The sequence below is a fragment of the Coregonus clupeaformis genome, chromosome 35 (genome assembly GCF_020615455.1).
Source record: "Coregonus clupeaformis isolate EN_2021a chromosome 35, ASM2061545v1, whole genome shotgun sequence".
NCBI lineage: Eukaryota > Metazoa > Chordata > Actinopteri > Salmoniformes > Salmonidae > Coregonus > Coregonus clupeaformis.
Window position 1 is genome coordinate 26,501,740 of NC_059226.1, and position 14,844 is coordinate 26,516,583.

A 14,844-nucleotide genomic window follows, 5' to 3' on the forward strand; every position below is an offset into this window, starting at 1 on the left:
CCCTCTTTCTCTCCTCTCTCCTCTCCACCTACTCCCTACTCAGCGCTGCCACTTAGCCCCTTCTCAAGAGGATTTGGCCGGGCCGGATTTTAGGGGCGCAATGCTTATCAGACAATGGAATTAAACCAACTCAAGGCACCAGAGCTTTCTCCTTTGGGGCCGTCCACGGTTAATCTGAGAATCTAGTGAAGGAGGGCTTAGGTGATGTTACATTTTCATTAGACCTCTGAAGCCAAACGGGTCATTTATGGTAAAAGGGCCCTGGCCGCCATTGTGATGCAAATCCTGATTATTTCTCCTAATTAAAGCAAGGGAGGGAGGGAGGGGGGGAAGGAGTGAGGGGGGGACGGAGGGGGGGAAGGAGGGGGGAGGGAGGGAGGAGGGGGACGGATGGAGGGGGAGAGGTAGGGAGGGAGCAAAAAGGGGAGTTGACACTGACAGACCTGAATACTCCATCTATGCTGTATTTCTCACGTCCCCCCCAGACCTTGAGATCTAGAACTTCAGTCTAGTTGCTGGGAGATTTGGCTAGATTAGATGGTTGGTTTTGGGAGGGGGACTGACGTTTCGGTAAGACTTTATTTAAGTCTGCAGATGTACTGCATTATGATGTGGTTCTAATGCATTGTGAGACTTGTAATAAACTTTTAACCCCCTAAGGTCGATGTCCACGGCCCAGCGTAAATCTAATTAGCATAATACAAGAATCCCCATAAAAATATGATCAATATTTTTCAAATATGAGATGACAATCTCATAATGATGTTGACTAAATAACAGCCTTTTGAAAATTCTGATTAATCTGATCAAAACATCCTTATCACTTCTATTGATGTTTATGTACTACAACTGCATTGGCACCAGACAAAATGCGTACTGCAAAATGGGTACACCTGAAAATACTACTGTGGGTAGTAGTGTCATTCATTCATCCTCTGTGACACTATGATCCTTAACGAGAAGAACACAATGTTCGAGAACATTTTCACTTAAGAAAGTAACCAAAAAAACAAACAATTGGGGACTCATTTGTGTTATTGTGTATCATTGTTGTGGTAATTCCCCAGTAACCTAAAACAGACGGATACATATGACGATTGTCTGTGACTTCAGGGGGTGAAACCAAGAGGCTCGGTGGCGGCCTCCATCTTACCTCCTCTAGATAATGTTCACCACAAAGCAGAACGGAATAAGAAAAACACCACCAGAGTGGAGCTTCTGCCCTCCGGATCTGGTTATTCCTTTATTCACTGGTCTGGAATCCATCGGAACACACTGTGTGTGTGTGTGTGTGTGCATGTGTGTGCGTGTGCGTGTGTGCTTGTGTGTACGTGTGTGTGGGTGTGTGTGCACGTTCCTGCGGGGGGTAAGCAGAGGGAGAGGTGCAGGGAGCGAGGGTGTGATAGAGCAGGACAGAGAGAGAGCGAGAGAGAGAGAGAGGAGGGGAGCGTGTGTACAAATCATCCCCCCCTTCCCACCCTCAGCCATGGGCAAAGAGAGGGAGAGAGGGAGGCCCGTACGAGGTTGTCGCAATAGGGGTGTTGGTGTGGAGCTGATGAGTGGTGGTACTGGTACTGGTGGTGGTTATGCCTGCTCCACCAGTCCTCTGGAGGGGGGGTGTTTTAGACCCTGAGAACTCACCCCTCTCCCCCACCCTCCCTCTCTCCCTTGGTGGAGCTCGGAGTGCTGCAGCTCCCTGGGAGTGCGGTGGGAGTGAGTGTTGCCCCCCTGCAGCTTAAGCCTCTGTCTCTTGTTGTCCGCAGCACAACAGCCTGTGGCATTCCATGGCAGGCAAAGCTCCATGCTCACTGTCACATGGGCCAGATTAGCCCAACTAAGACCTCAATAGAATGCTCACTTTAACTCACCCATTCCAGCACTCCCCCCCCCACCGTCCCCCTTTCCTCCATCCCAGCACCCCCCAAACACTCTGACACCCACACCCACACACACCCGCACCCAATTTAACCGTTCCTTGTCTAGACAGCACCGCAAAGAAGCGATTATGATTTGGGGTACTATTATTAAGACTTTATAAGCTCTTTTTGTCATTGTCACATTCCCAGCGGTGCACATGAATAAACATGCAGCGCAACGAGACCTATTTCCCACTGGGGAGACACCACTTCCTCCCCTGGTCTGGTCTGGCCTGCCTGGGCTCCTGCATCCCGCCGCTGCCGCCAATGTAGCGCTACAACATCATTTCTGGAGTCTGGAGGGTTAGCTGCAGGAATATCTTAAACGGTGAATTTACATCTAGTTCAAATCCATTTTCTGCTGTAATTGAGGTTTTTGAATGCCTCCTGGCCCCTCCGGTCTCTTTTCCCTTCCCAGCAACATGATGCAGTTTTCAGAACGTAGGTCACAGAGAATCTTGGATTGCGTCCCAAATGTGTCCATAGGGCTTTGGTCAAAAGTAGTACACTATATAGGGAATAGGGTGCAATTTGGGACACAAACATGGTTATCCATGGATCCAGCCACACAACCACTGGACCATTACCTCTCAGACTAGACCAAACCAGGCTGAGGCTGGGGCTGGGGCAGAGGCTAATGCTGAGGCTGGGGCTGAGATAGAGGCTGGGGCTAAGTCATGGTGTTGCAGCTGTGGGGATGGGACAACCATGCTGCAACGGTGCAGAAAATCATTAGGTTTATTTTCAAGTAATGGTCTATTGCTCAGAGCGGCACTATTGACAAGTGCAGGCCAGCGAGCTACTTTATCACCCGGCACAAAAAAGGGACTTCTTCACCAACCCCAAAATGGAGATCATTAATTAATTGGCCTAGGATGAAAAGGTTGAGGGTGGGGACAGAGTGAGGAGGAGAGGAGGGAGGGAGGCAGGGAGGGGGTACCGGGTAAAGACTGCCCAATATAAACTGGCCAGCACTTTGAGAGAGAGAGAGAGAAGAAGAGAGAGAGAGAGAGAGAGAGAGAGAGAGAGAGAGTGAGAGAGTGAGAGAGAGAGAGGGAGATGCAGATTGATAGAGAGAGAGAGAGAGAGAGAGAGAGAGAGAGAGAGAGAGAGAGAGAGAGAGAGAGAGAGAGAGAGAGAGAGAGAGAGAATATTCAGAGTAAGCCATGAACCCAAAAGTATTAGGTGGAATGACAAAATGTCTTTATACATCCACTGCAGCATCACTTACATGCCTGCCTAATTCACACACGGACAGGGAATGTACTGTAGACATAGAACTGAACTTTAGCTGAGGAACACTGGTATTTTCACAACAGTCTTTAAAATCAGTTTTTATAAGTTAAATGCAGACAACAAGCATCTGTTGAGGTAGACATTTGATTTGCTGGTACAACCGTTGCAGAAGTAATTACTTATCATGTGTTTCAATAAATGTAAGTTGGATATACTTTATCACTTGTACGGTGTCCATGTTAGGAACGCCTCAGTCTCAGAAATACAGTTCAATCTCATTAATCATTTAGGTGCTAAACATGAGGTGGGTTTAGGTGGCAGTGCATGCGGTGGGTTTCCCCCATTCAATGTAAAGTGATTTGAACACCTGGAAAAAGCGCTGTATAGAATCCATTATGACATTATCATTATTAACATAATTATTATTTCCATGCTTCTGGATCTCTCCTGCTGTTTGCGTACACACACATTACAGCCCTGTTTATTCTCATCAGTCAGTTTCCGCTCCTTCTGACGTAGTATCTGGCAGCTCCAGTGGCCGAGTGTACCACAGCCCAGCAAACGGGCCCAGCCAAGGCTGCAATGCAGTGGTCCTGGCTTTTAACTGGCTGATTAAGTCATGCCTCTGGGTCTCGGAGACATCGTGAGACCCAGTGCTCGCTCCCTGACCTGGGTTCAAATAGTATTTGTAATATTTTTACCGTTTGCTCCATTCGGACTGGAGTGCCAGATGGGTGGGATTTGCAGTTTTCGGGACTTTCCGATTGGTTCCATTGTGCCAGGCAAGCTTGATCAACCCCAGATTAAGTATTTGATATGATTTCAAATAGTAGTTGAACCCAGATCTACTCTCTCCCAATCCCCTGGTGATCTAACAGAGACCAGCGAGGGGGAGCACCAGTGACGTGCATAAATCACATCACCCCACATCAACTAAAGCCCCACACTTCAAAACCTCTTAGAAACTAAGGGAAAGTTTCTCGCCGGGGGGCCGGCTGTCGCAACTAAGGGTTCAGTTTACGCCCCCTGGCTCCGAAACTGTGTTCTTTAAAAACACATATGTCATATTTACATGTGTGCTTTCCTTGTGAGATGTTGTAAAGTTATAGAGGTTGGTAATGGAGGTGGAGTGATAGATCCAAATTGGAGGTCATGTAATGGCTTTGGATCATTGCAAAGCTGGAGGTCACCTGTGTGTGAACGTAGAGGAGAGGACGGAGAAAAGCACAGGTCTATCATTTATGGGATGGAGCCCTCGCTCTCTTAGTACGAGAAACAAGGTGCCTGCCTATGCAGGGTTTACCTCTCTTTGTGTGTGCTATGTGTGCTGTGTGTGTGTGTGTGTGTGTGTGTGTGCGTGTGCGTGCATGTGTGCTGTGTGTTTGTGTGCGTGTGTGCGTGTGTGTGTGCGTGTGTGTGCGTGCGTGCGTGTGTGCTGTGTGTGTGTGTGCGTGTGTGTGTGTGAGTGTGCATGTGTGTGTGTGTGTGTGGTGTGTGCGTGTGCGTGTGTGTGTGCGTGGTGTGCATGCTAGTGGGTGTTTATACCCTGATTTATCTTTTATTCATCTGGTCCTCCGTTTTCTGGGTTTTGGTAATCCCATGCCCCTGGGGATAGAACGAGTTGGGATTAAATATCACAAATTGGGAATAATCCCTAGTTCATGGATACGTTGGATACGTTATAAAGCCCGCCTATAAGAATTGGGTCAACTGCCAAGAAGAGGTGATTAAGGTTTATTTGTTGGCACACACACACACACACACACACACACACACACACACACACACACACATACATCCATAGAGCCATTACAAACACACACATTCAACCAAACCACAATGTTTGTCACGGTGCACTTTACTTTTAAAGGTAATGTATTCAATGGGTGTTTACCGTGAATTCAATCTCTGCCAACGTCAGAGAAGTTGCCTTTAAAAGTCAAGTGCAGTGCGGTTAGTTTGAATCTCGGCCTCAGTATACACAGTACATAGAGTACATGCTAACTGTATACGTCAACTAGGATGTCAACACACAATGAGAACCCACCCACCACCGGCTACATCCAGCTCCACACCCACTCACCCAGTGTAGTGAGAGAGCGAGTGAGCTCAGCTTTTGGCTCGTCACACTGTGTGTACCTGACCATGGTTAGCTGTCAGTCGAGCAGCAAAAGCACAGCTAGGCCCCAGAGACTCTCCCAGTCACAGGCCTTTCCCTGCCGCCCTGCCCACTTTCCACTAGACTGACTACAGCAGCATTAATACTACAGCAACACCGCGCCAGCAGGGTCACCGTCTCACACGCTAAAGAGAGACTCACAATGACGCATTGTGCTCCATGCAACTTTAACGAGTGTGTGTCCTAATATGGACACCTTACATATGGACAGGTACGGTGATCGACGGTGGATGTGGATAGTGGATAGTGGATAGTGGATGTATGTCAACATAGGTGACTTATAACTGCAATGGTCAAATGTCACTATTTGAACATGTTCTAATGAGACCATGTTGCTGTGTGGGATTAGAAGAGAGATGAAGTACGACTATTTCATCCTAGTTGTCTCAAGGCTCTTTGCTCCACTAGGAGCTGAAAGGGCTAAGTCAAGTTGGGTTAGTCAAGTTGCCTCTATAAATCACAGTGAGTTTCCCCCTATGCCACTATCAGAGTGGCCAGTTGGGTGATGAGTATACTCATCTAATAATTACCTCTTTCTACATAAATTGACAATGTAACCTGCTGAAGCAAGGTTTTTAGAAAAATTAACTTTTTTGTTATTTTTGTTGTAGTTTTTCTCCCCAATTTCGATCATTTCTCATCGCTGCAAATCCTCAATGGGCTCGGGAGGCGAAGGTCGAGTCATGCGTCCTCCGAAACCCACCAAACCGCGCTTCTTAACACCCGCCTGCTTAACTCGGAAGCCAGCCGCACCAATGTGTCGGAGGAAACACTGTTCAACTGACAACCGAGGTCAGCCTGTAGGCGCCCGGCCCGCCACAAGGAGTCGCTAGAGCGCGATGAGCCAAGTAAAGCCCCCCCCCCCGGTCAAACCCTCCCTTAACTCGGACGACGCTGGGCCGGGTTGTGATACAGCCCGGGATCAAACCGATACAGTGCCTTAGGCCGCTGTGCCACCTGGAAGGCTGAAAAAATTACTTTTTAATGCCCAGAAGTGTGTATGGGAATGAAGGAGAGGTGGGTGATTACGTTTTAATGCCCAGAAGTATGTATGGGAATGAAGGAGAGGTGGGTGATTACTTTTTAATGCCCAGAAGTGTGTATGGGAATGAAGGAGAGGTGGGTGATTACTTTTTTAATCAAATAGTTGCCTTAGAAGCCTACACTATCTAGAACCTAAAAGGGTTATTTGGCTGTCCCCATAGGATAACCCTTTGGAGAACCCTTTTTGGGTCCAGGTAGAATAATTTTGGTACCTGGCAGAACCCTTTTGTGTTCCATGTAGAACCCTTTTCACAGAGGGTTCTACATGGAACCCAAAATAGTTCTACCTTGAACCAAAAACGGTTCTCCTAGGGGGAAAGCTGAATAACCCTTTTGTATATATCATGATGGAGATGAACACTCCTCCTGCATAACTCAGAAGCAGGCACATGCACAGATAACGGTCTACCGCTGCCGAGCACCTGCCCCTTTGCCCTCCCACTCACCAAGTGCCCTTTTGGGTGGTGGTCTAATTATATATTTTTTATACCGTTTTTGTCGTTGTTGTTCTGAACCCACTGCCCCCAAGTTATCGTGAAGTCGTCAAGTTCGCCACCCCCAACCCTACCCTACCCCGTCCATTGATCTGCCCTGTACGGAGCTCAAGTGAGCCCGGTTGTACCTTTTTCCCAGTCTGTCCTGTACGGAGATTGCACGTGCTGCGCCAGGTATCCAAACATGCATGGCTTGAAATGTGGTCACCGGTCGGGTGTGTACCAAGCTGCCTAGTTTAAATATCACCAGTACTGCCACAGCAGCATAACATTTCATTAACACTTGATAACACTTGATTTACATGATCATCAATATTCAGTATATACCTCAGTGCAAAAACAGTCTCACTGAAGAGGTTTGACTTTGCTTGGTAATAAGACAGAGAGGTATCGCCGGCGAGTGAGCTGCGCATCATTGGGCGAGTCATTGAAACTGGAATGTTTTTTAGGATGAGAATTTCCTCCTCATATTGTACAATATGTGTCTCCACACACCTAGGCCTAGGCCAGGGATGGGCAACTTTGATGGGCGTGGGGGCCACAAAAAATCTGAACTCATCATGAGGGGTCGAAGTGGCTCGCAGGTCTGTGTACCCACACATCCATACCCACACATGCAGTCAGAGCCGGACCTCGCCTTTTGGGGGCCATACGTGATATTTTGTGATGAGTGAATGTGTTGTTGCAGAAATAAATAGGCATACGCTAAAACAATCGTACTATTTTTGCTACAAAGACAGTTAGTATGTTAGGAATTTCGAGATGTGAAATATGAAAGACTGGTTTATTTCAAGGCTTTTTTCATTTTCAGCACCTGCCCTCTGAAGGTTCTGTGCACAGCCCTGCTCAGAAACCTCCCCCAGCTGGTTGTGGTGGATAACGGCTAGGCATGGGCCTCTGGGCTAATGGGTAGATGATCAGTATTCATGAAGCATCCTATGCCTTCTTGCTTGTTTGTTCTCTGCTGTGTTCTCACCATAAATTTGCTCTGAGAATGGTGACTTGAGATGCTTTTACGATGCAATGCAATGGTGCATGTGTGTGTGTGTTTTAGTGTGTGTGTGTGTCGACGTGCATGTGATTTGCATAAGCATGTTGGCCCACATATGCTGGGAAGAAAGCATTCTGACTGACAGTGTATGTAGCTAGGGAATTTTTGGAGAAACGTCTGACCTTTTCATTTGGATAGACATTTCACCGTAAATGAACTAGAAACTGAGGGGACATTTCATCCAGATCAACTGGAAACTGTTTGGGTTCAGTTGTTTTCTAATGCCTGACCTTTGAAAGCAGATACAACATGAGTTACTTCTACCCTGCAAGGGGACTGGGAATTTTATTCTCCTTCAGTGTAGCAGGGTAAACAGTGGTGGAAAAAGTACCCAATTCTCATACTTGAGTAAAAGTAAAAATACCTTAATAGATAATGACTCAAGTAAAAGTGAAAGTCACCCAGTAAAATACTTATTGAGTAAAAGTCTAAAAGTATTTGGTTTTACATATACTTACGTATCAAAAGTAAATGTATAATAATTTCAAATTGCTTATATTAAGCAAACCAAACAGCACCATTTTTTAATTTATTTACAGATAGCCAGGGGCACACTCCAACACTCAGACATAATTTACAAACGAAGCATGTGTGTTCAATGAGTCCACCAGATCAGAGGCAGTAGGGATGACCAGGGATGTTCTCTTGATAAGACACAGCTAGCTCTAGAGAAAAGGGAAGATGAACTCCACAACCACAACCGTTACTTCCAAACGTCACACCATGACAATGTCACTTCTCAGGGTGACTGATTGACTGAGGTACTTATTATTGGAGCCAAAGCAAAGAGAGATAATCTGGCCGTACATCAACAAATGATTTAATGTCATTCCATTTGTACCGTTCCAGCCATTACTATGAGCCGTCCTCCCCTCAGCAGCCTCCTGTGATACAGAGAGACTCATCCATGCTTTTCTTACAAGCAAGCTTGACTAAATAAAATAAAATAAAATAAAATTGTATTTGTCACATGCGCCAAATACAACAGGTGTAGACCTTACCGTGAAAGTCTTACTAACAAGCCCTTAACCAACAACGCAGTTCAAGAAATAGATTTAAGAAAATATTTACTAAATAAAATAAAAAGTAAAACAATAAAATAACAATAACGAGGCTATATACAGGGGGTACTAGTACCGAGTCAATGTGCGGGGGTACAGGTTAGTCGAGGTAATTTGTACATGTAGGTAGGGGTTTTACTACTGTAATGCTCTCCTGTCTGGTATACCCAAGAAAAACATTGTTCAACTGCAAAACATACAGAATGCTGCAGCAGGGGTACTGACCAAGACCAGACGGAGAGCACACATAACACCGGTTTTAAAGTCTCTGAACTGGCTGCCTGTGAGCTGCCCTAAGATTATTCTATTGGTTTTTAATTCAATCCACGATTGTGCAACCCAATACATATCAGACATGCTTTTCAGTTATGTACCCAGTAGGTCCCTCAGGTCCTCTGGCACTGGCACTTTTAACTATCCCAAAGCTTAGGACCAAGAGGCATGGAGAGGCAGCCTATAGCCTGCCAAAGAATCTGAGGGGGGCTGAAACTGTGGACACATTTAAAAGTGATCTTAAAACACATATTTTAAGGTTTACTTTTCCTTAGGGTGCTTTTTTAGTCTTCAGTTTTAATTGGTATTCTCTTTTTTTGAAGCGCATTACGTTGCATTAATGTCTGAAATGTGATTTATAAATATAGCTTGATTTGATGAGACAGACAGGAAAGACTGAAGCCACAGTTACTGTAGTTAGTGATCAGCCCCATGAACATCTTCCCCATGAGACAGACAGGAAAGACTGAAGCCACAGTTACTGTAGTTAGTGATCAGCCCCGTGAACATCTTCCCCATGAGACAGACAGGAAAGACTGAAGCCAGTTACTGTAGTTAGTGATCAGCCCCATGAACATCTTCCCCATGAGACAGACAGGAAAGACTGAAGCCACAGTTACTGTAGTTAGTGATCAGCCCCGTGAACATCTTCCCCATGAGACAGACAGGAAAGACTGAAGCCCCAGTTACTGTAGTTAGTGATCAGCCCCGTGAACATCTTCCCCATGAGACAGACAGGAAAGACTGAAGCCACAGTTACTGTAGTTAGTGATCAGCCCTGTGAACATATTCCCCATGAGACAGACATGGAAGACTAAAGCCACAGTTACTGTAGTTAGTGATCAGCCCCGTGAACATCTTCCCCATGAGACAGACATGGAAGACTAAAGCCACAGTTACTGTAGTTAGTGATCAGCCCCGTGAACATCTTCCCCATGAGACATACAGGGAAGACTGAAGCCACAGTTACTGTAGTTAGTGATCAGCCCCATGAACATCTTCCCCATGAGACAGACAGGGAAGACTGAAGCCACAGTTACTGTAGTTAGTGATCAGCCCCGTGAACATCTTCCCCATGAGACAGACATGGAAGACTAAAGCCACAGTTACTGTAGTTAGTGATCAGCCCCGTGAACATCTTCCCCATGAGACAGACAGGAAAGACTGAAGCCACAGTTACTGTAGTTAGTGATCAGCCCCATGAACATCCTTCCCATGAGACAGACAGGAAAGACTGAAGCCACAGTTACTGTAGTTAGTGATCAGCCCCATGAACATCCTTCCCATGAGACAGACAGGAAAGACTGAAGCCACAGTTACTGTAGTTAGTGATCAGCCCCATGAACATCCTTCCCATGAGACAGACAGGAAAGACTGAAGCCACAGTTACTGTAGTTAGTGATCAGCCCCATGAACATCCTTCCCATGAGACAGACAGGGAAGTGAAACTGGATGTACTGTATGTCCAACCGCGGTCTGTCCCAGCATTGGCAGTTATGTCACACTATGCAGTCTCATGGAGTGTGCTCTCCATGATCACACAGAAGAGGTCATTGAACCCTCTTAGTAGAAACGTGACATTATTGTGATGTTGTGCTGACATTACATTTCTGACACGCATCATTTCGTCTACTGTGCTGACCTAATGGGAGAAATACAAGGGGAATAACAGGGGAATTTTCAACGTGAGTCCAAGAGAACAAAGCCTTGTTCACACTGCAGGCCTTAATGCTCAAATCAGTTTAGTTTTTCAAATCTGTTTTGGAATACTGTCCAAACAGCAAGTTACAATTGACCAAATCTGATTTGTGTGTTCAGACAGCAGACATGGCTACGCTAGTTGTCATACAGTAATGACAGGTGTGTGCGCAGTGGTGTATGCTGATTGGTGGTGGTGCTCGTGCTTCCTATCACTCAGATGTTAGCTATGTAGCAAGCTAAGGTGACAACAATTTCTGCAATGGACATTTCCCAGTTGCTTTGAATGTTCAAAATCCTAGTGTAAGAACACTTTTAAAGCCTCAAAGAATAAGATGATCCAACTTTCAAAACGAGTCCTTTTTGGCTAGCCACAGCAGTCAACTAGCTAGCTAGGTAGCTGTTTGGCTTTCTAGCACATTCACTAATTGGTTTGTAAACAATTAACAAGCTAGTTAGCTACCACATCATGTTCTTGTCAAACTATCAACAGAGTAGCTAGCAAGCAGCAAGATATGCCAAATAACAGTCTAAAACCTGATTTGACCGTTCAGACACAAGTTGCATGGCCAGGAATCAGATTTGTATCTGACTTCAAACCAGCTATGAAGATGGTTTGAAATGTGGCTTGAAATATCCAATTCCATGTGGCTTTTGGCTGTTCAGACTGCAGGAAAAATAACAGATTTGAGTCACTGCCAATGTGAACAAGAGGATCTAGAATTGTCATATTCAATATCCTGATGACTTTAAATGCTGAGTGAAACTAGTACAATAACAGTATAACAATATCTTAAATAAGACATAGTCTTATTCCCCCCCATAAAAAAAGCTTGCACTTGATAAATTCTTTATTGAGGAAAAATTGTCTTATTATGACTGTGATGTGTGGTTGTCTCACCTAGCTATCTTAAGATGAATGCACTAAGTCGCTCTGGATAAGAGCGTCTGCTAAATGACACAAATGTTAATGTAAAATGTAATATGTCTACCAACAGCATTAGGATAATTAATAAAATCATGTTGTTAAAGGATGTAACAACAGGAGAAACCCCCTTATCCAGTTATACTGCTATGTGGTACAGAACACTCAGCACCGCTGAAGACCCTAGTTGACATTATTAGAAATCCAATCACTAAATCCAACTATTTTTCTCTTTTTATTACTTTCATGGAGGGAAAAGGGAAATGGACACGAAACAGATGGAAAATAACTCACGTTTTCTCGAATACATTATCTAAAATGGGCCTAATTGGTATTCTTGGACACTGGTTGCAGTTGCTGCATGTGTGAACATTATACATCTCTCTGCACCCGCCCTGGCTGTCGTCGTTGACTACAGTTGGCATATGTACCCGTTTTCTGACCTTGCACGCTCCGCAGGGCGCTACGGAAACACAAACCATCTGGGGAGGCCCCTGGATCCTTATGACACCCTACATCACCCTTATGTCATCTACGTCCCCCAACCCACGTGTCCTCACTCTCTCTGTCTCAAAGGACACATTGCGCAAGACCTGTGTCGCTATTGCACCATTATCTACGCAAACAGTCCAAATTACTTCTTCATGACTTTTACTTTATTTATTCTTGCTCACAGTTACAGAAAAACTTAAGCAAATGTGAAAGCAGCAGCAGCAGCAGAAACACTGCACCACTCTGCCAGAACACAAGCTAACTTTCCAATTATTCCTGGATGCAGTGGAACCCAAGTCTCACGTCGGAGATCAGTTTCCACTTTCCAGCCTCCATATAACTGAACAAATTGCTTTGAATCAGATTAACTGGGATGGTCTGGTCTTTGTTAGATGGACTCGGGGCGAATACAGGATCAGTCCTGAGCTCTGCCTCAAATGATGACAAACTGCATGGATTCTAGTGGTAATGCTTACTCCTTGAGAGGGCCTGGCGTCATTACTCACCTACAGTACTGTACTAACTTACTACAGGCCCTGCTGCCTGCCTGCCTGCTAACTTACTACAGGCCCTGCTGCCTGCCTGCCTGCTAACTTACTACAGGCCCTGCTGCCTGCCTGCCTGCTAACTTTACTACAGGCCCTGCTGCCTGCCTAGCCTTTAACTTACTACAGGCCCTACTGCCTTTCTGCCTGCTAACTTACTACAGGCCCTGCTGCCTGCCTGCTAACTTACTACAGGCCCTACTGCCTTTCTGCCTGCTAACTTACTACAGGCCCTGCTGCCTGCCTGCTAACTTACTACAGGCCCTGCTGCCTGCCTGCCTGTAACTTACTACAGGCCCTACGCACGCCTTTCTGCCTGCTAACTTACTACAGGCCCTGCTGCCTGCCTGCTAACTTACTACAGGCCCTACTGCCTTTCTGCCTGCTAACTTACTACAGGCCCTACTGCCTTTCTGCCTGCTAACTTACTACAGGCCCTACTGCCTTTCTGCCTGCTAACTTACTACAGGCCCTGCTGCCTTTCTGCCTGCTAACCCACTACAGGCCCTACTGCCTTCTGCTTAACACTACAGGCCCTGCTGCCTGCCTGCCTGCTAACTTACTACAGGCCCTACTGCCTTTCTGCCTACTAACTTACTACAGGCCCTACTGCCTGCCTAACTTACTACAGACCCTGCTGCCTACTAACTTACTACAGGCCCTACTGCCTTGACTGCCCTTGACCAGCACAAAAGCATCCTGTGGAGTACTGCATTAGCATCGAACAGCCCCCGCGATATGCAACTTTTCAGGGAAGTCAGGAACCAATACACACAATCAGTTAGGAAAGCAAAGGCTAGCTTTTTCAAACAGAAATTTGCATCCTGTAGCACTGACTCCAAAAAGTTTTGGGACACTGTAAAGTCCATGGAGAATAAGAGCACCTCCTCCCAGATGCCCACTGCACTGAGGCTAGGAAACACTGTCACCACCGATAATCGAGAATTTCAATAAGCATTTTGCTACGGCTGGCCATGCTTTCCACCTGGCTACCCCTATCCCTGCCTGCTTGCTAACTTACTACAGGCCTTGCTGCTTGCCTGCCTGCCTGCTTTCTAACTTACTATGGGCCCTGCTGCCTGCCTGCTTGCTAACTTACTACAGGCCTTGCTGCCTGCCTGCCTCCTTTTTACCACTACGGGCCCTGCTGTTTCTGCCTCCTTGTTAACTTACTACTGGCCTTGCTGCCTACTTTACTCAACTTACTCGGCCCTGCTGCCTGCCTGCCTGCCCTGCCTGCCTGCTTGCTAACTACCGCAGGCCCTGCTGCCTGCCTGCCTGCTTGCTAACTTACTACAGGCCCTGCTGCCTGCCTGCCCGCTGTAGCCATCATAGGTCAATGGAGGACACATAAGCAGAGGCTATAAGGTCTGTATGCCAACTATTAATGGAGATATGGAGAGAATTACCTGGTGTTGCTTCTGCTGCGTGGAAGAGGGAGAGTTTCTGTGGAAGGAGAGTTTCTTTCAGTTTCAGTAATGGAGTTGGTGGTGGATGTTACAAACAAAACACACACACACACAGATATAAGAAATACTCTCTCTCGCGCTATCACTCTCTCTCTCTCTCTCTCTCTCTCTCTCTCCCTCTCTCTCTCTCTCTCTCTCTCTCTCTCTCTCTCTCTACTCTCCTCTATCTCTCCTCTCTCTTCCCCTCTCTTTCCTCTCTCTTTTCTCTCTCTCTCTCTCTCTCTCTCTCTCTCTCTCTCTCTCTCTCTCTCTCTCTCTCTCTCTCTCTCTCTCTCTCTCTCTCTCTCTCTCTCTCTCTTTCCTCTCTTTCTCTCTCTCTCTCTCTCTCTCTCTCTACGCTCTCTCTCTCTTTTCTCTCCTCTCTCTTTCTCTCTCTCTCTCTCTCTCTCCTCTCTCTCCCTCTCTCTCTCCTCTCTCTCTCTCTCTCTCTCTCTTTACTCTCTCTTTTTCTCTCCTCTCTC